General features: G+C 38.6%; 1 protein-coding gene across 1 annotated transcript in view; it reads left to right on the forward strand.

Annotated features, from left to right (window-relative positions):
* KCNMA1 (potassium calcium-activated channel subfamily M alpha 1) overlaps positions 1-24,806 on the forward strand; it is a 709,595-nt gene that overhangs the window by 527,906 nt on the left and 156,883 nt on the right.

Consider the following 24,806-nt stretch of genomic DNA (forward strand, 5'->3'; position numbering starts at 1 on the left):
CATTGAAATGAATTTGCTAAACCTCAGTATCCCATTTGGGTCGACATCATCGTGCATCCTCTTTTTTCCTCCGTGAATTTCATCAGATCGGCGGCCCAGCCTGCCTCCCCCAATGCCATCCAATCTGCTCGAGATGACTAACACCCACCTGAAAGCTGAGCAGACTTCCCCAAAAATGATTTCAAATGAAGAGAGAATTAATCCATGAACTATTAACAGGGATTTCGTTCCCCTCTGGCCCTGGTAATTTCTAGAACATTGAATTAAAGAGTTCTTAGACCTTTACAAATTCTCAAGGCAAACATTATTAGCAAAGAGAAGCCCATACAGCATGTTAGAAGATTGCCAGAAAATGTCAATGGAATTTCTGAATAAAATAAAAAAGGCTTATGCTTCCCCTCCCCATTTTCTCCCCTTTTCCCTCCCTCCCTCCCCCTAACATGATTAGAAAGTCATTTTATGTGTCTTATATGTTTGGTCAATCAAAGGCAAACGTACATGATTGATGGTGACAGGGAACACATTTAACTCATTACTCTTTACTTTGCAGCAAAATGATTTGTGTAAACTGTCTGCCTAGCATTAAAGGTAAAACAAACTTAGAAACCCCAAAATGTTAAATTTTTGTCTAATATTTTCCTTTCGGTTTTATAGCTGTAATCACATATGGATTCTTTTATTTGGCTCTTGGCACAGACTGAACAAAAGGGGAAGACAGCACAGAAAAATTACGTAACTTACAGACAGAGCCCCATGCCCTGATGGAGCCCTAAGAGCTGCAGTGGCTAGGACTCACCCTGAAAGCCAGAAGCCTCTACTCACACTGGCCCTTATCAGCTGGCAGGATATTGTCAAGCGTGTGAAGTAAGGCCCTCTTGACCAAGTCGCAAACACCATAATGATCTCTTTTGGAGATTATCAGACCTTAATTACTGCATGCATTTCCGAATACACCTGGGCATCCACAGGCTGCGTCCTCCTGGCTTCTCCCACTTTCAGCGTTCTAATTATGGGCACCACCCACTGTTGGTGATTCTTTTCAGGCAAAAGTCTCAAAATGCCGTTAAACCATTAGGAATGAGTCTCAGATTCCTTGGTTAAATCTATTGGTAAGCATTGCCCTTAAGTGATACCGAGTATAAATCTATGCCCAGAACAAGGATGAAGAACCTAACATTTTGAAGCAATGACTACATATCTAGGGGAGGCGGAGCAAAGCACCACCATTGATTTGATACAGTGGGTATCTTTTCAAGAACTTTAAGATTGTAATAATATTCTAAACTTGCATAGCTCTTTACAGTTTACAAGGTATACATGTTTTACTTAAATTACTTTTTATTTGACCAGATACACAAGCATTTTATTGAGTATCATTCAGGAATTGTGCCTAATTTGAAGGATGCTGGCATTTTGGACCCTTCCTCGTGTGTAGAGGAGGAAGAAATAGAAAAAGGGGAAACAGAAGGATGGCTGACTTCTAGTTGTACAGCTGGATGCAAGATGGTAGAGCAAGAGCCAGAACTCCGCTAGATCGGTGGGTTCTCAGCTCGGTGCTTTCCCTGCTATCTATCACACGTGGCTTCCCTGAGAGAAATGTTTTGATAGACACATTGCTTGGTTTTGTATTCAAATTATACCTTCTAAGAACAGAAATCCCTTTGTGATATTTGTAGAAGTCGTATCCTCAGTTTCCCCAGCCATGCCAAACTACATGATCTAAGAATTAGATATTTTTCAAAGGTAGGAAACACCTGTTTGTCCCATTCTCTCCACAGTGTGTCGGTCTTTTCAGACCACACCACAGTGTGTCCTCCCTGGACCTTAATGCCTTGTTAGATGAGACTTTGTTGCCCAAGTGCTGCGGCTGAGCTGGGGAGGGAGAGGATGACCCCGTTTGTTGGAGGACAAATGAATGAGTAGGTCAGAATGCAGTGTGGTGACTTGCAGCATGGAGTGGGTATCCGTAAAGAGGGCGTAAGGTCTAGAAGGGTTTACAAGTGCTGATAAAAGCAAGAAAGGAAAATTTCTAAGGCAAAAAAGTATAGTTAATCCTAATCCTTGAAGGCTCCTCTGATCAAAGTATTTAAGTAACTCAAAGCATTTGGGCACAGTGGTGGGGCTCTGAATTGATGTCCTTGAGATTGGTACATAAAACCACCTGCATTTACCTAGCCTTTCGTCTGGCCATTTTCCATTACAGGAAAAATGCTTAAAGTATGTGGGCCCACAAAGATGTGGAAGTAATTTTAATTGTCTGCCTATCTTGTTCTTTAATCTTATTCTTTAAATTAACCTACAGTAAAATTGATGGGCATGTATGCCCGTGAACACAGCTCTATACATTTTAACGCATATGTTGAGTCATGCCACCAGTACCAGAATCAGGATACAGAATGGTTTCAAGATACCCCAAATTCACTCATATCTTTCCTGTTCCCCTAGCCCCTGACAACCACGGGGCTGTCCTCTGTGACTATCGTTTTGTCATTTTCAGAATGTCTTGTGAATAGAATCATATAGGATCTAACCACTGGAGACTGGCTCTTTTCATTCAATATAATTATCTTCATTCATTCAGGTTATTGTATCAATATTTCAGTCCTTTCTCTCTTTTTTTAAAAAGATTTTATTTATTTATTCATGAGAGACACAGAGAAAGAGGCAGAGACACAGGCAGAGGGAGAAGCAGGCTCCATGCAGGGAGCCCGAAATGGGACTGGATCCCAGGACTCCAGGCTCACGCCCTGAGCCAAAGGCAGACGCTTAACCACTGAGCCACCCACATCACCATTCCTTTCTTTTTCTGAATAGCTTGGCATTTTATGGATTTGCCAGTTTATCATTCATTCCTTTATTTTTTTTAATTTAAAAAAATTTTTTTAAAGTAGGCTTCATGCTCAGCATGGAGCCCAGCATGGGGCTTGAACTCATGACCCTGAGATCAAGACCCAAGCTGAGGGGCACCTGGGTGTCTTGTGGTTGAGCGTCTGCCTTTGGCTCAGGGCGTGATCCTGGAGTCCTGGGATTGAGTCCCACTTTGGGCTCCCTGCATGGAGCCTGCTTCTCCCTCTGCCTGTGTCTCTGCCTCTCTCTCTGTGTCTCATGAATAAATAAATAAAATCTTTAAAGAAAAAACAAAAACAAGACCCGAGCTGACATCAAGAGTTGGACCGAGCTACCCAGGTGACCCTATTTATCCATTCATTCCTTTAATGGCATTTAGGTTGCTTCCAGTTTGGAGAGATGATGAATAGAGTTGATCTAAGCATTTGTGTAGAAGTTTCTTCTAGTCTCTCTAGAGGAAAGAAGTAGGATTGTTGGATTAGAGGGTAAGCATATGTTTACCTTGAAAAGAAATCACTAAAGTGTTTTTCCGGAACGGTTGTACCATTTGTCATTCTTGCCAGCCCTGTATGAGACTTTCTGTTGCTCTGTATCCTAGTTTGCACTTGGTATTGTCAGTATTTTGATTTTAGCCATTCGAGTGGGTGTGTTAGAGTGTCTCACTGTGGTTTTAATATGTATTTCCCTAATGACTAATGATGCTGAACATCTCTTCATCTGCTGATGTATCATCTTTCTTTTCTTTTTGGTGAAGTGTTTGGCCTATATTTAAAAATAGGCTTTACTTTTTAAAGCAGTTTTAGGTTTATAAGAAAAGTGAGTGTAGGTACAGAGATTTCCCATATGTTCCCATGCATTCCCCCATTACTGACATCTCTCACCAGCATGGTACATTGGTTCCACAGATCAACCTTCTTCCCTGTTGATCCCTGGCTAACATGGATATTTGACCTGTCTCCATAGTTTTGCCTTTTCCAGAGTGTTACATAGTTGGAATCCTACAGTATGTAGCTTTTTCAGATTGGCCTCTTTCACTTAGTAGTATGCTTTCTACATTCTTATATGGCTTTTCATGCCTTGATAGCTCATTTCTTTTTAGTGCTGAATAATATTCCATTGTCTGGATGGACCACCATTTATTTATCCATTCACCTACTGAGGGACATCTTGGTTGCTTCCAAGTTTTTGGCAATTATAAATAAAACTTCTATGAACATCAATGTGCAGGTTTTTATATAGACATACATTTTCAACTCTTGGTAAATATTAAGGAGGGTGGATTGTATGGCAGAAATATGTTTAATTTTATAAGAAGCCACCAAACTATCTTCCAAAGTGACTACCATTTTGCATTTCCACCCAGCAACGAATGAGAATTTCTCTTGCTCCACGTCTTTGCCAGCATGGGGTGTTGTATCAGTGTTTGGCCTAATTTTTAAAATGGGGCTGTTTTGCTTTTATACTGTTGAATATAAGAGGTTATTATATGTTCTGGTTATCTTATTAGATTTGTAAGTATTTTCTCCCAGTCTGTATCTTGAGTTTGCATTTTCTTGACCCTGCCTTTCCTGGGTAAGTTTTTAATTTTCAAGATTTTAGGGGTTTTCTCTAAATGTTAAATATGGAGTTTCCATATGACCCAACAATTCCACTCCTAGGTGTCTACCTAAGAGAAATGAAACTGTGTATATTAATTTTCCATGGCTGCTATAATAAATTATCCAAAAAAAAAAGTTGCTTAAAAACAATGCAGATGTTTTTCTCTTCCTTTTCTGTAGGCCAAAAATCTGAAATTAGTTTCACTGGACTAAAGTCAAGGTTTTGGCCAGGCTGGTTCCTTCTGGAGGCTCTAGAGGATCATCTGTTTCCTTACATTTTCTAGTTTATGGAGACTGCCTGCATTTCTTGGCTTGTGACTCCTTCCTCATATCCCTCTAGCATTTGCTTCCAATGTCCCATTTCCTACTTCCTCTTCCCTAATCAAATCCCCACCTGCCTCCTTTTTATAAGAACACTTGGCATTATAATTAGGGCCATCTTGGATAATATAGAATAACTTCCCATCCCAAGATCCTTAAACTTAATTGCATCTGTAAAGTCCTTTTTGCCATGCAACATAACATTCACAGGTTCCAGGTATACTTTGGGGGCCATTATTCAATCTACCACAATCTGCCCTTTAGCCTCAAAAATCCACATCCATTCCACATGCAAAATACATTCATCCCACATTTTGATTTATTTATTTTTTAATTTTTAGAAAAGGTTTATTTATTTGTTAGAGAGAGAGAGATGCATGAGTGGGGAGAGGAGCAGAGGGAGAGGGAGACAAACAGACTCCCTGCTCAGTGGGGAGCCCCATGCCTGGCTTGATCCTAGGACCCTGAGATCATGACCTGAGAGCAGTCAAGAGTCAGATGCTCAACTGACTGAGCTACTCAGATGCTCCCACCCCATATTTTTAAGTCTTAACCCTATAGGGTAAGATTCTGGATATGATCCATTCTGGGGGAAAATTCCTTTTCACCTACAGATCTGTAAAACTAGAAGGCAAGCATTCTGCCTCCAAAATATATTGATAGGACAACCATAGGATAACAATTATAGGCATTCCCATTCCAAAGGGAAGAATATGGAAGGAAGAAAGCTTCTACTAGCCCCAATTACCTTCAAAATCCAATCAGACAAATTCCATTAGGTTTCACATCTGAGAATAATCCTCTGTGGCTTAAAATTAGACTAAGCTAATGTGATTCCTCCAAATGTATTCTTTTCAAAATCACTTTGGCTGCTCTAGTGTTTTTGCCTTTTCATATAAATTTTAGGATCAATTTGTCTATATCTACAAAAAAATCCTACTTGTATTTTGATTGGAATTTTGTTAAACATACAGACCAATTTGGGGGAGCACTGGCATCCATGAACATGAATTCCAATCCATGAACATTGTTTCTCCATTATTAGATAATCTTTAACTTCTTTTATCAATGTTTTGTAATTTTCAACAGATAGATTCTGTACATTTTTGTTAGATTGATACATAATTATTATAATTTTTTGGAGCTACTATAAATGGCATCTTAAAAAGTTAAGTTTGCAATTGTTCAGTGGTGGTATGTAGAAATACACATTATTTTGCTATGTTATCTTTGTATCCTGCAACCATATTGCACTGGCTAACACTTCCTGCAGGATATTGAATAGGAGCAGTGAGAGTGGACAGCTTTGATTTTTCCCCGGTCCTACGGGGGAATATATCCAGTGTTTTGCCATTAAGTGTAATGCTAGTTGTAGATGTTTTGTAGATGCCCTTATTTTGAGACTGTGGGAATTCCTTTCCCTTCATAACTTGATGAGAGTTTTTTTTGTTTTTTGTTTTTGTTTTTGTTTTTGTTTGTGTGTGTGTGTGCTTTTTCTGCATCAGTTGATGGAATCATGTTATTTTTCTTCTTCGGGTTCTTAATATGGTGAATTACATTGACTGATTTGAGAATATTGAAACAGCCATTGTGCATTTCAAGACAAACTCCACTTGGTCATAGTGTGATGTACTTGCTAATATTTTTATAAAGATGTTTTGTATATTGTTATGAGTAGATACTGTTCCATAGATTTTCTGATACTATCTTTGTCTGGTCTTAGTATCAGGGTAATGTTTGATTTCATAAAATGAGTGGAGTAGCCTTTCCCTTTCTTCTGTTTTCTGGAAGGGTATAGAAATTGGTGTAATTTTTTCTTTAAATGTTCAGCAGAATTCACTAGTGAAAACATCTGGGCCTGAATTTCTTTTTCCAAAGGTTTTTAAAGACTAATTCAATTTCTTTAATAGTTATAGCTCTATTCAGGTAATTTATTTAATCTTGGGTGAGTTGTGGCAATTTGAGGTTTTTGAGGAATTACTCTAATTTAGCTGAGTTACTCAAGTTATACGCATAGAGTTGTTCATAGTTTTCCATTTAACATCTATGGGATCTGTAGTGATACCTTCTCTCATTCCTGATTTTGTAATTTGCATCTTTTTTTTTTTTAATTTGTCAATCTTACTACATGTAAATTTTGCTGGTCTTTGCAATCAGCTTTTGGCTTTATTATTTTCTTTATTTTCTGTTTTCTTTCTGTTTGATTTTGGTTTATGTTACTCTTCTAGCTTCTTAAGATGAAGCTTAAGTTATTGATCTGAGACTCTTTTTTTTCAAAATATAAACATTTAATGCTATAGAGTTCCTTCTAAGCACTGCGTTAGCTGCATTCCACAAATTTTGATATAGGTATTTTCATTCAATTAGAAATATTTTTCAATTTCACTTGAGACTTCTTTGATCTGTATTATTTAAATGTGTGTTGATTAATTTTCAAGTGTTTTGATATATTATTATTTTGATATTATTGATTTGTGGTCTGATTCCATTACAGTTAAAGAACCTACTTTGTACTTTGCATGACTTCCATTTCTCTAAATTTGTTAAAGTGTGTTTTATATAATCTGTCTTGGTGAATGTTCCATGTGAGCTTAAAAAGAATGTGTATTCTGCTGTTTTTGTGTAGAGTGTTCTATAACCATCAAGCATTAATTAGTGCCACTTGGTGAATGGTGTTACTCAGTCTTTCTATATACTCTTGCAGATCTTATGTCTGCTGGTTCTACCCATTATAGTCAGAAGAATGCTTTGCTTTTTTGTGTGTGTGTGAATCAACCCTTTTTATCATTATATATTGTCCCTAATATTCTTGGTAATTCTCTTTTTCTAAAGTCTAGTAGACTTCAGTTCTGATGTTCAAAGACTCATTTAAGCTTTCTTTCTTTTTTTTTAAGCCTTATTTATTTGAGAAAGAGAGAGAGAGAGAGAGCAGTGAGGAGGGGACAGAAAGAGAGAGAAAGAACCTTAAGCAGAATCTGCTGAGTGCAGAGCATGACATGGGGTTCAGTCTCATGACCCTGAGATCACGACCTGAGCTGAAACCAAAAATTGGACGCTGAACCAACTGCACCACCCAGGCACCCCTCAAAATTTCTTTTGACTAGTGTTTTCATGGGAAAAAAATCTTTCTCATTATTTTCTGTCTGAACAAAACCATATTTTAAAATTTTATGTGATTTTCTTGTAGTTGGGTCATTAAAAAAAATTCCATTCTGTGAATCTGTTTGTTAAAAAGTGTATTAGACTATTTAACTATAATGTAGGTCTAATATTTTGCTCTTTGTTTTTTGTCTATTTCCTTTGTTTTAGTTCCCTTACCTCTTTACTTTCTCCAATTGGACTGTTTTGAACATTTTTAGTATTCCATTTTATCTATAGTTTTCCTATTACGTATCTTTATGTAGTCTTTTAATTGATTGCCCTTGGGATTGTAATGCACATACTTAACTTTTCAAGACTACTTAGATTCAGTGATTTACCCCCTGTAGGTAGAATGTAGAAATCTTATGAACCTATAGGTCTCTTCACACTCCCCATTTTTTTGTTGTAGTTGTATTAACATATCATATCTAAATATACTGGCAATCACATCAGACAGTGTTATAAGTTTTTGCTTTCAACCACTAAACATATTTTAAAGAACTCAATACAAGTGTCGTCTTTTATATTTATCCTGTTATTTCCCCTTTCTGCTGTTCTTTCTTCATTCCTGATAGTTCGGTTTTCCCTTTGGTATCGTTTTTCATTCTGTCTGAACAGCTTTCTTTAGCAATCCTCTTAGAGCACCCTGCTGGGAACAAATACTATTTTCCTTCATCTGAGAATGTCTTTGATTCACCTTCATTCCTGAAGGACATTTTTGGTGGACACAGAATTCTGGGTTGACAAATCTGTTCTTCCAGTACTTTAAAGTGTCATTCTACTTCCTTCTTGCCTCTGTTGTTTCTGATGAGAACTCTGTAATCATTTGAATTGTTATGAACCTATAAGTAAGAAGTTCTTTTCCTCTGTTTGCTTTTAAGATTTTTTTTGTCTTTGGTTTTCTGTCATTTAACTATACTGTGTTTGAACATGATTTCTTTGGACTTACTCTGTGGGGCTCGTGAGATTCTTGTATCTCTAGGCTTGTCTTTGGTGGAAATTGGGAAGTTTTTGTTCATTATTTCTTCAGATATTTTTCCTGCATCATACTCTTTCTACTTTCCTTCTGGGATTCCTAGGAGACAAATGTTGGACCTCTTTCTGGTAGACTGCAGAACCCTGAGACTCTATTCATTTAAAGCATTCCTTTTTTTTTTCTCCCTGTTGTTCCTACTGCACTCTTTATATTGTCCTAACTTCAAGTTTGTTGATTCTTTCTTCTGCCATCTTCATTTTGCTACTGAGCTCATCTGGTGAGTGTGTTAGTTATTGCATTTCGCAATTCTAGAATTTTCATATGATTCTTATTTTTATCTTGTTTCTTCACTAAGGCTTTTTGTCTTTTAATTATTTATTTAAGTGTTCTCTCATAGTGGTTGGAATGTTTTTAAAATAGCTGCCTATGGATCTTGTTAGGTAATTCTAATATCTGTGTCTTCTAGGCATTGGATGCAATTTCAGATTTTCCTGGTTTTTCATAAGCCAAATAATTTTTTATTATATCCTTGATATTTTGATTATTTTATTTTGAAACTTCGGGTCTTGTTTTAATCTTACAAAAGTTTTATAATTTTGACATGTAATCACCCTCTTTGATTTTGGGCTGTGCCTTCTGACCAGGCTTCTAGGGGTTCTGATTATAGTGTTAGTTGAGTTTTTAAAGCATTGGCAGTGCTGTTTGGATCTGTCCCACATCAACCTCAGTCTTTATTATAGTTTGTTCTCAAAAAATCTATATATGCTGGGTAGGGTCAGCTTTATCCATGCTCAGGGTAGGCCCAGGAGTCATAAACAATTGTAAGGGGCTACTTTCCCAAGTCTTCTTTTACTGTTATCACCAAAGAACTGACAGCTTCCATAGGGCCTTCCTTTTTATCCTCCGACCAGAAAGCTGGGACTTTAGTTACCCTGCTTACTATATATTTCCTGCTCTTATGTGCCCACATGGGGCAAGCCAATGGTACAACAAATACAAAAAGCAACAGGACTTTACCTCACTCTCTTGGAAACTCAGATCCTTCATCCAGTGAAGGTTCTCCTACTTCTCTTACTCTCCTTCCAGCTCCTATTGTCACCCCTACTACTACTACTACCACTGTTGCCTTAGGGGTATAGGTACAAGAAAAGAGTAGAAAAGAAAAAGAGAAAACATGATTTCTCCCATTCTTTCTGAGTGTTAAGAATTTTTCCTACTGGTCTTTGAGCCAGAAGAGGAGCTTCTCTTGGAGCTCTCTCTGTCCATATCCTGGTCCTCACTTACAGGTTCTGAGGTCAAGCTAGAGGATACAGAGGAAATAGAACAGTAAACTCAATGCTGATTTGGTGGTACTTCCAATTCTGGTCAATTCTGTTTGCTTCTGTTCACTTCTCAGTCTTCAAATGGCTATTCCATGCATTCTGTCCAGGTTTAATAGATGCATTTAGTAAAATGAACAGGGTAGAGTAAACTTATTCCATCTGATCCAGAACCAAAAACCCAGATATTGCTTTAGATTGTCCTTTATAGCCAGACCCAGGGGATTATTGGCTATATGACAGTGTTGTCATCATCAGGTCCTTTAGGTATGAAGTAATGACTCTCTTTGGGGGAGGGGATGGTTTGAGATTATCCACTTTTCCATCAAAGGCTATAAATAACCTAGTATGGCAAGCTGCATTACAGTGAAATCCTGTGCCTTTCCTGGTAGAACAATATGAGGTGGCTATTTCAACTTCAAGCTCATTTGGCTGATTTAGAGAAACTTTGGGACAACAGTAAAATGACATTGAGATCAATTTAGGCATCCATCTGCCATCTTGAAAAATGATGTGCAATAAAACCTTTCAACTGGGTGTAATTTTTTTAGTTTTTATCATTAATGCCACATGTATTTCACGGTAATAAGAGTGATTCAGGCCCACTTATTAGGGTTTGAAGTTCTGAGAAATACAGGTGCCCAGCCTCGGTGTTGCACTTTATGTACCATAGGGGATGGGAAGTCGGGTGGGAAGTAGAAGAATTAATTGGCATATATGAATAAAAGATAGCACCTCTTCCCTTTCCCCCAAATTGTTTCAGTAGATAGGGTATCTCTGCCCACTGATAAATAACATCTGTATCTGTGCCCACTGATCTTGGTGCGTAAAAGCTCTTTGCTGACACTCTACCAAGAGAAGTCTATGTTTATTCCTAGACTTCATATTTATGGCATTGCTTTGGAGGACAATGGATTTAATCAGTTTCTCCTTTCTCTAGACTGTGACAAAGTAAGTATCATTTAAAAAGGAATTTCTTGTTGGTTTCTTGTTTTAGCTAGAGTTTGGCAGTGAGAAGACCATTTCTTTCAGTGGTTGGATATTTTTTCTTCTCTTTGCATAAACTATTATGGAAAGAACCCGTGAAAGGAGAATATCTGGCACCCTTACAGAATTCAGATTAAGTATTAGATTTGATCAGCTAAAGATGTTGGATGGTATCTCCCTATTGAGATACACCCATGGACCACTATCTTATCCAAATTTGCCAGCACAGCTCTCACTCTGCCTGTTGTCCCTCACTTGTGAAATTTGAAGGGACTTGTATAGCTGTATAGTGAGCAGAGGGCTGTGTAGGGAGAGAACTGTAAGACTCTGACTTAGGACATAGCTGATTATAAGACCTTGGACTGCTTACTCAAACTTTCTCTGAGCTTCATATTTACCCACTATAAAAGGTGGAAGAGTGTAGAGGATTATTGGAATTATTGCCAGTGTGTTAAATCCCCTAGCCCCTTCCTTCCTTCTTAGTGGGTCATACCATTTGGTTTCTGATGAGACTTGAGACTGGGTTAGGATTAAGTCACTGATAGGAGAAGATAGAGGGATGAGCTGATAGAAAACCAATCTCCAGAGTGGAATAAAGGTATTCCTTCCTATATTGCTTACACTTTTGCATTATCAACATCTTTGTAAATAACTGATGCTGGGGGAGGTCTCTGGAACTCTTTGTCATGAGATACAGGGTTAGCAGAATTTTCTGCCTGAATGCCTTTTCTAGGACAGCAGCATTGTTCATCAGTCTAAATGACATTGCTTCCCTTAACCTTCTCAGCCTTGGCATCAAAAATTCTACCTCCAACCCCCTGAGCTAGAAGATTTTACAGTTGAAATTTGGGTGCATCTGTCTGGCTTTTCCCAGGCCTCTGCACTGGATGGAGATTTACTAACTCTTTTTCCCTGTGTGTAATGAAAGCCCATCTAGCTAGTGCATCCCTGTCAATGCAAGCCCTGCAGTGGAGTGACCTACAGAAGAACAGTTGTGTGCTAGAGTGAGTAACCTGGGAAGAACTCAGAGAGTAGCAACCTCCCAGTTCATGCCTGGGGGCTTGAAATGTACTGTCAATTTGACCTTGCTCATGGGACCAGTGAACATAGAGGAACAGCGACCGTGCCTTGTTCAAATAGGATCATCACAAGGCCATTCCAACTGTAAGATAAGGGCCAGCCTGGCAGTATTTTGGAAAATAATGAACTATATAATAAATGCTAATATCTTCCTAGAAATACTACCAGAAGGAAAAACATGCCTTCCAGAACTCTTCCAATTACAGAAATCATAAAGTGTGCAATTGGAAGGGATGCTTTAGTAAACTGTTTGGAGGGGAAGGGATGAACTTCCTTTCCCTAAGTAACAACAGATATATATATATTTTTATTAATTAATTTTTTTTTTTGGTTTGTGTTTTTTTCTTTATGTAGGCTCCGCACCCAGCATGGAGCCCAAACAATGGATATTTCTAACTTGCCTTCTAAAAAGGATGAATACAGGGGTGCCTGGGTGGCTCAATCAGTTGGGCTTCTGACTCTTGGTTTCAGCTCAGATCATGATCTTGGGGTCATAGGGTTGAGCCCCACATCGGGCTCCACACTCAGCACAGAGTCTACTTGTCCCTTTCCTTCTCCATGCTTGTTCTCTTTCTTTCTCTCTCTCTTTTTCTCTCTCTCAAATAAATAAATAAATAAATAAATAAATAAATAAATCTGAAAAAAAAAGAAAAGGTTGAATCCACAGAACTACAAGGCTTTTTTTTTTTTTTTTTTTGATGAGGGAAATATGCAAAATTGGGACCAGGATTGAATTATGAGGGCAATAGAGTCTGAAGGCTCTGGCCAGCAGTCATTCTTCTTTCTTTCTCCCCACCAGTGCTCAGCTTCTCCTCCAAATATAAGTTGAACAAGTACTTTAAAAAATAATGTTTGACCAAGCACCACTTTATTAGTATGCCCTTCCTGTGGACCAAGGATGTGTCAGGTATCAGTTCAAAATCAATCTGGGAGGTGAGACTGGAAATAAGGAGTAAAGCTATTTCCTAGGAAGAAGGATAAGAAATAAGAATAGATTGTAGGTATTTCCCAGTTGAAAGATGTGGGCAAAAGTCAAGTCCAGTGACTGGAAGGAGCTAGCCCAGTCTACCCATCAGGATCGTGCTGGCTTGGGACTTCTTTCAGAAGGCCATCAGCTAATGGTAACATTGACACATGACCCTTCTCCTATTTTAGGAGACCATCATTTCCTCCAAACACCTACCTCTATCTCATAATCATATCTATTCAGAGTGTACTTGCTAGCCACTAGGAAAGGTGGAGGGGTTGGGAGGACCTCTAGAGAACACTGCTATCTTTTAGGGATACATTCAAGCTGCTTCATTTTTCTCTTTAATCCAGAGGATTGTTTGATAGTCAGTGATGTTCCAGGCTTTTTTAGCAGCAGCTAAGCAATAGGAAGCCATGATTCACAAAACAAACATCTAACTAACAGGCCTATGTTCTGTTGTGTGAGCAGGAGAATGTCTTCATTACCACCATCATCACCATCATCATCATCATTACCATCACCATCATCATCATCATCTTCACTGTCAACATCATCATTGTCACTCGTTACTTATAACAAAATCTGACATTTATAGAACTCTACAAGGTACACCCCTAGTAAATGCCATATTTCAGCATGATTAAACCACAAGAGCACTTGACACATTTGCCAGGCACTATGTTAATCACTTCATATGCATCACTTCATTTTAGCTGTCTTCCTAGGAGGTAGGTGCTATTGTTGCTCTCATTGTGTAGGTGAGGGGGTTGAGGCTTGGAGAGAGGTTATACAGCTTAGCTCAGGGGCACTTGTGGAAGTTAGGATTTGAACCCAGAGCCTGCATGTGCTTTGGTACTTTCTACACTGCTATATACTGAGGATCAGGCCCCCCCTTAAAAGGAAACTGCTAAGCCTAGTTAAATACCTCAGCAATTTATAGGCTGCCCACTTTCAAGCTCTGAACCAAATGTCTTTTTGATGATGCCTAAAATCCACTCTAGGAAGCCACAGAAGGGAATTTCTGAAGTCATTTCTAACTTCCTGTGAAAATATTCTGTAGCTTGCAAGAGATTTTCCAGATAACAATGAATACACAATAAAGCGGGTGCCTCTGCCTTGGGTACCTGGCTCACAAATAACCCATTTGGCTTCCCAATCACCCTGATACCTAAAACTAGCAGAATTTATGCTTGTGGCTGGAATGGCTCTGTTCAGCCAGAAAGCAAAAGTTTATGGCCGAACCCTTTGCTCTGAAATGAAATCTAGTCTCTTTGGCTCAACTTTATTAGGCCGTATTGTACAGAGATAGGAGACATAAGTATCCAGAATCTGCTGTCACTAAAACGGGACTGAGTTGGCAAGCGTATTTGTCCTCATACTCAACACCGTGTCCTAAAATGCAGACATTGAATAGGAATTAGGGATACAAATCAGGGCCATTTTTTGAAACTTTATTTTTGATTGACTTAATATAGTCATCTCATTGTTCTGTCTTTATACAGCCCACATTGAAATGGAGACTAAACTATCGTTGGGGTCACTGAACCAATGGAAAGAGACTAAGTGTATAAATCTGGACCCCTGAAATAGTGTTTAGACTAATTGCCACAACAACTCAAATACTTGGATATTCAGTGCTTAGTTATGTTTAAGCTTTCTCTGTAACTGGCTCCAGTATTTAGCGATACTTGTGGAAAGCATTTTTTTTCATCCCTACTTTAAATCCTTTGGACTGTGATTGATTCTCCTTAATCTCTGGTCCTCAAAAGCACAATGGAGAATACTTGTTTTCTGTTCTTTACTGTCTTTGGGAATAGCTCTTTACTACTCAAAGTGTGGTCCATGTTTGGGCAGCATCATTATTCTCTGGGAACCTGTTAGAAATACAGAAACTTAGCCCCCTACCAGGACTAGGGGATCCGAAACCACATCTGACCAAGGTCCTTGCATGATTTACATGCACCTCACAGTTTGGGAAGCACTGGACTCAGAGCCTCAGAAGACTTTTCTTAAGTATGCCTCCAAAGTGTCCACTGGCAAGAAATTTTCGCGAGTGATAGCAGCAATGAATGTAGCGGGATTCACACCAAACTACCTAAAATACCAAGGATCCTGCAAAGGCATAGGTGATGCTCTAGTGGTTTGTCTCTTCAAAAGCAAACTCATAGTTCCTGTGTTGAATTGAATGCTTTTCTAACTCTCTTCCTATTCATCCAGAAATAAACAAACAAATAAATAACCAACCAACCAACCAACCAACCAACCCAGTTGTTTTTGCCTCAGATCTAGAATTGGGGAGAAATGGAACTGCTAAATGTAGCCTTTGAGGGGCTTGGTCCATGTCCTTTTGAATTGTTGTTTGACTCTACACTGGAAGCCAAAAAAAAAAAAAAAAAAATGAAGGCAAGGAGAAGACAGAAGGCTAAGTCCCATGGGGAAGACAGCATAGTCATGAGACAAGGGTGAAAGGGAAGCTACTTTTCTTAGGATGGCAATGGATTTCTTAGCTAGTAGGAGGAAGGACTTTAGTTAGACTGGTGGAAGTACAACACCTCTTGAGAATCTCTTCTTCTAAATTCAGGCCTCCAAGTTACTGGATTTAGAATTTAGAAAATCATAAGCCACTTGTTAAGTAGCCCAAGATGTTCTGCGATGACAACATTTTCCAGGAAAATATTGCTCCTAGTAAGAAGTTTTCTGGGAAGTTTAAAAATGATCTAATTCTTCCTTCTCCCTATTAAAACCTGAGAATACAGAATTTTTCAGCATTTGGAGGCAGGATTTGGTTCATTTCATGGTGCAACACTAAAGGCTGTGAAGTGATCAGTGCTTACTTGGGATTAGGTGCCCAGGGAAAATGGCTTGTTTCTTTGTGTCTCTTTCTCCAGTTTTGTCTTACTTAGTTCAGTTCAACAAATATTAATTAAGCACTTCTTATATAGGCACCTGTGTTGCTTTTTCTGGAAGATAAAGAGTTGGATGTGTAAGGGAGGGGCTCATGTTCCCAATTCCACTTTGCTGTAGCTCTCATCAGATGTCAGAAGACTCCAATACCATGATGGTAGCTAATGATGGTTAACATGAGCTGTGTGCTTACTATGGGCCAGGTCGTGTTTTTTTTTTTTTTTTTTTTTTTTAAGATTTTATTTATTTATTCATGAGAGACACACAAGCAAAGGGAGAAGTAGACTCCCTTCGGAGCTCAGTGTGGAACTCGATTGCAGGACCCCGGGATCACACCCTGAGCCGAAGGCAGCAGCTCAACCACTGAGCCACCCAGGTGCCCCTGCCAGGTAGTGTTCTAATCATTCTATATTGATCACCTCAGCCCTCCCAGCTCCCCTAGAGGTGGACTTGATTAGTATTTCCAGTAAGGTGTGGAGGAGCACATCAAGCTGGGGAAATGAGGAAAAGCCTCATCAGTGAGGGGGCATCTGATGTGACCTTTATTAAAAGAATTAGATTTGACCACTGAAAAATAGATATTTTGGAGCTATAATATATATTTGTGACAGAAGGATCACGGGAAATCAGAAAGAGGGAATGTTTTAAAATTAGCATTGCCGGGATCCCTGGGTGGCGCAGTGGTTTAGCGCCGGTCTTTGGCCCAGGGCGCGATCCTGGAGACTCGGGATCGAGTCCCACGTCAGGCTCCCGGTGCATGGAGCCTGCTTCTCCCTCTGCCTGTGTCTCTGCGTCTCTCTCTCTCTCTCTCTCTGTGACTGTCATAAAAATAAATAAATTAAAAAAAAAAGAAGTATCTTAAAAAAAAAAAAAATAAAATAAAATTAGCATTGCCTAACTCCGTGAGCTGCTCCTTAAAATAAAGGGTTGTGTGATACCTTGTTTCACCCCTGGAGATTTACAACTCCTATGAACATGTTAAGATTCTAGCCATCATACTAAAAAAGAATATGCCCAGTTTGGCTTTGTTAAATCTCAAATTTATTTCATCCATTCAAATATTATTGAGCTACTGCTTTGTACCATGTACTGTTTCAGGCACTAGAGGTTCAGATAGAATTTTCTCCTCTCAACCTACATTTTCATGGGGACCCTCTCTCTACTCTGTATATTCGAGATATAACACCTGTTAGTTCCGATGAGCTTAGTATGGGAAATCTTGGTTGAGAATACTTCTACTTTGCTGTGAGGAAGAAAGTACAGAAAATGAGAGTAAGTTCTTAGGAACTTTTAGAGCAGTTTGATAGATTAATTTTATATTGGTTGAATCTAATGAGAAATATTTTGGACCTGTACTTTGTAGGTCTTGTCTTTATTTTCTTTTCTTTTTCTTTTTCTTTTCTTTTCTTTCTTTCTTTCTTTCTTTTCTTTTTTTTTTTTTTTTTAGAATTCATTTTTGTTAGATTTTGCAGAAGTTTGAGTCTGCAAAACAGTGGATATTAGAAATAAAAGCAAAACCCGTTCCCCTACCTCAAATGGATTGAGAAACTCCATCCTGGATAGTCTTGCATGCTGGGGGCTGAATCATCCTCCTGAGGATTGCTCAGCAGGCATCCGCTTGAGAACATTTACTTCCTGCTTGCTCCACTCAGATTAGAGTTCTCTTAGTGATATTTTAAGAACCTTATTATTTGAAGCACAAATGAAGATGTTCTTAACCCTTAGCAAGATTGCAAAACCAAAGTCCTATTTGGACAGAGAGTGAAAAGGCCAGCCTGTAACAGGGTCTGACATCTCTTAAGCATAAACACCTTTTCTATACTAGAGAGAAAAATATGGAGAGAGTTGAGAAGTCTTCTATATATTGAAAAAAAGTACCAATTTATAGCCACATAAGCAATACTTTCTTAAATCACTTCTCTAAATAAGAATGCTTTTCTTCTTTAAAAAGATTTTATTTATTTATTCATGAAAGACAGAGAGAGGCAGAGGGAGAAGCAGGCTCCCTGCAAGGAACCTGATATGAAACTCGATCCCAGGACCCTGGGATCAGGACCTTAGTCCAAGGCAGATGCTCAACCACTGAGCCACCCAGGTGCCCCAATAATAACGCTTTTAAAAAGTTCTCATGTCACTCTTTGCACTAGCCTTTCCTTTATTTTATTTTTTATTTTTTTAATTTTTATTTATTTATGATAGTCACAGAGAGAGAGAGAGAGGCGCAGAGACATAGGCAGAGGGAGAAGCAGGCTCCATGCACCGGGAGCCCGATGTGGGATTCAATCCTGGGTCTCCAGGATCGCGCCCTGGGCCAAAGGCAGGCGCCAAACCGCTGCGCCACCCAGGGATCCCTAGCCTTTCCTTTAGCCTCAGTCCCTCTGGCACTCTCTGTGTCTTCAGAATAATCTGGGCTGGGGGGGGGGCGGGGGTAACACAGTAGGGGAAATGCCATATATTCTTACACTTTTGCATGTGGTATGGTCTGTTAATCTCTCTCAGAGTATTTCATGTAGGCTATTTTTTTTTTTCTCATAATGCCTGATGGAAGAAATCTCTTTTGATAGTCTGCAGCTTACTAGTCTGGGACTAAGAGATTTGGCTCAAGTCCACCCAAAATTAATCTTTGGAGTTGTTTATTTATTCATTCAGTGCTGAAGCAACCATTTATCTGGCATTCCATCAAACCCTGAATAATCTGTTTTAATTGACATTGTCCTGAAGCCTTTGGACGAGTCTGAAATCCTTTTCGTCCTGTTCTCACATTCGGGAGGATGCAATCTGAAATAGGCCATAATTGTGGTATGCCAAATGGTTATGCAGTCCCTGAAATCCAACACTGCTCTCTGAAGGGCAACCTACCTGACTCCACGTCCAAGAAGCACAGTGTTGAAGTGCAATTTGGCACAGAGAGGAAATACATTCTGAAAAGGTGCACATCACCATTCATTCCCCACCTCCTTTGCTTCTTCCGGTGGTTTCAACTTTATCACCAGTTTGTTACCACCACCACCATCCCCCAAAAGCTGTGCAACCAGGCATTCTCTGTTCTGGCACCTGTGAGGTGCAACTAGCAATGCTCTGCTACTAGCAAGCAATGCAAACGTTTTGTCTTTTAATTCCATGAGTTGATTTTAGGAATTGTCATCATACTGAAGAACATTGAAAAAAGGAGGGCGAAAGAGAGCCATGGGCCCATTGATAAAAACTGATGCAAGTGGGTTAAGATTGGAACATAGAGGAAATGAGGAGAGAAAGAATCCAGAAAGCCCAATGATGAAGCCTCCTTAGCACTCAATTGTCCTTAACATTGTTTTTTCCAGCAAGAAATGATTAGATGCAACATTAAATCAGATTTTCCCCAGTGACAGAGCATGCTCTTGAGGAATGTGGATAAATGACCCCACACATTTTAATAACCACTCACACACTCATCAGCGTAGGGACCATAAATGCTGATCCCATGTTTATTATTGTAGTCAAGGACTTGACACTTCCTGTGGGTGTTTTCTTTTTCTTTTTTTGTAGGAATAAATATGTTTTTTTTTTTATGAGATCTAAGGCACATTGGTCAGTTTATGTCACTGTACTCTGTTTTAGATTGTCACATCATAATGGACAGTGACAATGCATTATGTAATTTATATGTACAAATGTTCATTCAGACGTGGCTGGTTAGTTCTTGTTCAAGCAGTTTTATGGTTTAAAATTGTGCATCCTTTACAGAAAACATATTAACTTAGAATTTGGATAGATTATAAAAACAGTAATGCAATAAATACCTGCTAATCCACTGGTCTCCTATCACCAATGTTAGGCAATGTTAGTGTAGATGTTACGACTCATCTCTTTGTCTTCTTTGTTGTTGTTGTTTTTAAGATTTATTTTTTTATTTGAGAGAGAGAGAGAAGGAGTGTGCACAAGAGCAGGGGAAAGGGTGAAAGGAGAGGGATAGAGAGAATTCAAGCAGATTTTCCACTGAGTGCAGAGCATATTGTAGAGCTTGATCTCATGATTTATGAAATCACAACCTGAGCCAAAATGAAGGATCAGATGCTCAGCTAACTACGCCACCTAGACACCCCAGTGACTTACCCCTTCTTATTACAGCTATTAACATAATGGTCATCAGTTTTTATAATTTCCTTTTAGTTCCTTATTTTTGATGTGCATAATATACAATATTTAGATTAACACAGTGTACTTGTTTTCAATTAAATAGGGATTGGCATATGATAATCTCTCAAATTATTTACATGACTCCAGAGGTAGGAATAGACATTAGCAAAATTATTTGACTATAATCACCACAGTTATTCAGACTCTTTTCTGGGAACAGAAATCACCACAGTTGGAGCATACTCCAGCCAGGATGGTTGATTTTTCACATTCACTGGACTGTTAGCATTAGAGAAACACAGTTTCACTCTAATCAGAGAAAGCATAAAAAATAAAAGGTGTCATTACTGACCCACCATTAGTAACACATGCAGAATCTAGGATCAAGAAGGTGTTACTTCCTTTGGAGCCAAGGCTCTTGTTTCCAGTTGGAAGGTACCCTTTGATGATAGAGCCAGCTGCCCATGAATCGATGTACAACCATTTACTTGGGGGTTGGACTAGACTGGTTGAAAAATTAGATAACAGAGAGAGCATAAATAAGCAGACAAGAAGTGTAGACAAGCTAGCCCAATGGCTCAATTTCCTTTCTCACTGAAGATTCTGTGAGCATTTGATAAATCAGGAGACATAGCACATCACCTGCTCATCTTTGCTCTTCTAAAACAGCTGGAGTTTGATGTGACAGCCAAAGGAGAGATTGCTGCCTCGGGAAATGCTTTGCCTTTGACTGATTGCTGAATGGCTGGCAAATTAATTTTGGCACCTTTCCTTAAGTCATTTTGGTCCCATTCCTTCATTTTTCTGCTGGGAAGTGTGTATATTACCTTACAGTTAAAAATACCTACACAACACAAATGTAGAGAACAGCATGTACCATTTTAGGAATGAAGTTGTAGGCTGGGATAGTTCCATTTTGAAGCGTAGAAAAGATGCCGCCATGCTCTGAGAGGAGGCTTGCACTAAAATTAGTGTTACTTCCCATTGACTTCGCACAAGATCATGGGCTCCAAGGTTTAACATTATATGAGTCCTTGGTGAGCTTCAATTCTAGTATTTGCCCCTTAGGTACTGATTGTGCAGCAAATCCTCCCTGCCCCTTCCTACTCCCCCTGCCCAAATCCTAGTACCATTCCTTCCTTATATATTTACCTTGTCATCTCTAGCAAGAGGTGACATGATGGGTGGTTAACAGCACCAACTTAACCTGTCTGTGCCTCAGTTTTATCCTCTGTAAAAGAGAAATCATAGTGACAATAACTTGCTCTACCATTTTTAGATCTCTTTGTTCACTACCGTTTTCTCTTGTGTGAAGCATAAATGTTTTCAACTCCACATATTTTACACGTTTTTTTTTGTTGTTGTTGTTCTTAAGAATGCATTTCAGGGACACCTGGGTGGCTCAGTTGGTTAAGTATCCAACTCTTGATTTCAGCTCAGGTCTTGATCTCAGGGTCCTGAGTTCAGGCCCTGTGTTGGACTCCACACTGGGTATGGAGCCTACTTAAAAAAAAAAAAAATGCATGTCATTACTGCTGACAAAGGAAAAAATAATATGCACTTTAATTTTTGCTTTTTCAAAGTTAAAGATACCATGTTTGAGACTTAGAAAGGTAAACTGTGGTAAGAAATGACAGTTTGAGGCCTTGCCTTGGATAAAGATCGAAGCTCTGCTCTCTGAGCCTGTGGTGTGCTGCTGTGTCCCTGTCACAGTCTAGGGCTCATTCCCTGGTTTTCCTGATGTGATTGGCCTGTTCTTGTCATCAATCTGTCCCAACTTATCATTCTTGCCCTTAGGAATTAAAAGGTCTTAGTATTAATTATAACTACTGATTCTTCTGCTCTTATAATTATAGACATGGATTTAACTTTTTAAATTGTGGTAAAATACATATAACATAAAATTTAGCATTTTAATCCCTTTTAAGTTTGTGTGTATATGTTTGTGTAACACCTTTATCAGAAACCTCAAAAGCATGTTGACTTATCCGGATGGAAACTAGGTTAAAAATATGGGAATCTTGGGGGACCTGTGTGGCTCAGTCAGTTAAGCATCTGACTTTGGCTCAAGTCATGATCTCAGGGTCCTGGGATCAAGCCCCTTGTGGGGCTCTGCTCTCAGCAGGGAGTTTGCTTCTTTCTATCTCTCTCTCTTTCTCTGCCGCTTCCCCCACTCCTATGCATGCTCTTTCTCTCAAACAAATAAAATCTTTAAAAAAAGGATTTGATGACTTAAACAAAAGGTTACGACAATGAATTGAAACCAATCAGTATTTCAACCGTCCCTTTGGTGCTACTATGTCTAGCGTTGTAGATGCCACCTAAGAATCTACATACAGATGTAGAAGAGGCATTGCACTTTCCAGAAAAGCTCTGTATATTTTTCCAGTTATTTTGACATTGAGTTCCTTAGGCATTCTAGATTAGCCATAAAGACAAAACTTGCAGGAAAAAAATATGGAAAAAAAATCAGTAAAAGTCAGATATATCTGGTCAGATATATCATAGTCAGACATATGTGGTGCTTCTTCCAGCAAGGAGAAAAATATGGGAAAATAAATACCGATTAAAGTAAGATTTAATCAGCTGCTAGAATTGATCCTGAGATACTGCATATGCTCAATAAATATTTGCTGAATGAATGAATATCTACCATGTTCAAAACAAACATGAATAGTATTGTTATCTTGCAAAAATGTGTTTCTACTTAGTAAAACTGTTTAATGATTAACCGACAATAAAATTTGGTCCAAAGAGTAGTTCCATTAGGACACACAAGCAGGAAAATACTGACCATAACTAAAAGAACCATATTAAAACTATATTCACTGAGGAATACAACCACAATAATAAATGAGATAAAGGTTCATATTTTCATTTTTTTTTGAAAATCAAGTGCAATTCAATTAACAACATAAACAGCAAAATATAAATGGGATATCTCTGCTAAAACAATGGGCTGACTTCCTACACTTCAAAAATGTAATTTTCCCATAAAGCTCTATCATGAGGATTTAGAATTGGAATATAGAATAGAATCATATAGAATCCTATCCTCATATAGAATCCTATTTACCAATAAAACAAATTATGGTACTATAATGCCCCAAATATTTTACATTTCAGATTATTTACTAATGCAGATTAGGCTTTCTTCAAATTAGTTAGAATTAATGACTTTTGCTTATAAAGTAAAAAATATCTTTTATTTTAAGAGAAAGTTGAAATCTTAAGCTTCAGGGAAATTAAAAAAGTTTATGCTTAGTTAGATACATTGCAGTTAATTTTTAAAATCGTACGGTTTAGCAGTAGAAATGGTTGAGTGACTGTTTTTTAAAGACCCCACTCTGGGGAAGACCAATTTGTCAATAAACAACCCATACCCAGCAGCATTGTGTAGCTAATGTCTAAGGTGTGGGAGTAGGTTAGAAGCAGCTCAAACTAATGAGGTTAACCCACATACTCTAATCATCCAGACTTGCACAAAGCAGACAAATAGCATAGAAGCAGGGAGCATTCCATCTATTTCTAAATGATTCCTGCCATTTTTGTATTCCAGAGTGTCACCAAGTAGATGGTCGGTGTCCATTTTCCACTGTTTCCAAGTCTCTTCCAGCACTGTGTTTCCCCTAGTTAACTGACTAGTGGGCCATAGACAAGATGGGCTTTAATTCAACATCAGCACAAGAAATTGTCAAAAGGCACTTCCTGTTGGCTGGAAAGCAGCTTCTCATCTGCTCCCCTTTGTAGCCTCCAGCAGAGGTGTACGTGGGAGGCTGCAGGCTCCCAAGGACCACACAGCCTGCCTGCCTTGGCAATCCTGTGATCCCTGAGCTCCCAGAGGGGCTCAGCATTCTTGTTATTATTCACTTTATAATTTTTAAAGATCAATTCCAATGTAAAATCCTTCCAGAAGTGCTTAGCATGAAGAAGGTTGTTGGGAAAACCAGTTGAACTTGATTAATTAGGAAAAAGACCACACATTTTAATGAAATCTGGAGTAAGACTTCTCTGAAACTACATTTTCCTTTTTGGGATACTCAAGGTGTGGTTAAAAAAGTATTTTTTTTCCCAAAGTAGATATTTATATATTGTTATACACACACACACACACACACACACACACACACACACTCATTGTAAAAGTCTTCAGAAAGCACAAAAATCTATAGAGAAAAATTGTTTGTACTAAAATAGTGGCTAGTGTTCTGGTATAAAATTTTCTAGATTTTTCTTTTAAAAAAACATTTTATTTATTTATTCATGACAGACACAGAGAGAGGCAGAGACATAGACAGAGGGAGAAGTGGGCTCCATGCAGGAAGCCCGATGCGGGACTCTATCCTGGGACTCCAGGATCATGCCCTGAGCAAAGGCAGATGCTCAACCACTGAGCCACCCAGGCATCTCAGTTTTCTGGATTTTTCTATGGCGTTACAAGCATTCAGATAATTATAGGGTATTTTTTTCAGTAGGGTCGACTATAAACACTATTTAGCAATGTGCCTTTTTATATAATTTCTATATGAACGGATAAGAATTTTCAC

Source organism: Nyctereutes procyonoides, unplaced genomic scaffold (assembly GCF_905146905.1).
Source record: "Nyctereutes procyonoides isolate TBG_1078 unplaced genomic scaffold, NYPRO_anot_genome, whole genome shotgun sequence".
NCBI classification, from domain to species: domain Eukaryota; kingdom Metazoa; phylum Chordata; class Mammalia; order Carnivora; family Canidae; genus Nyctereutes; species Nyctereutes procyonoides.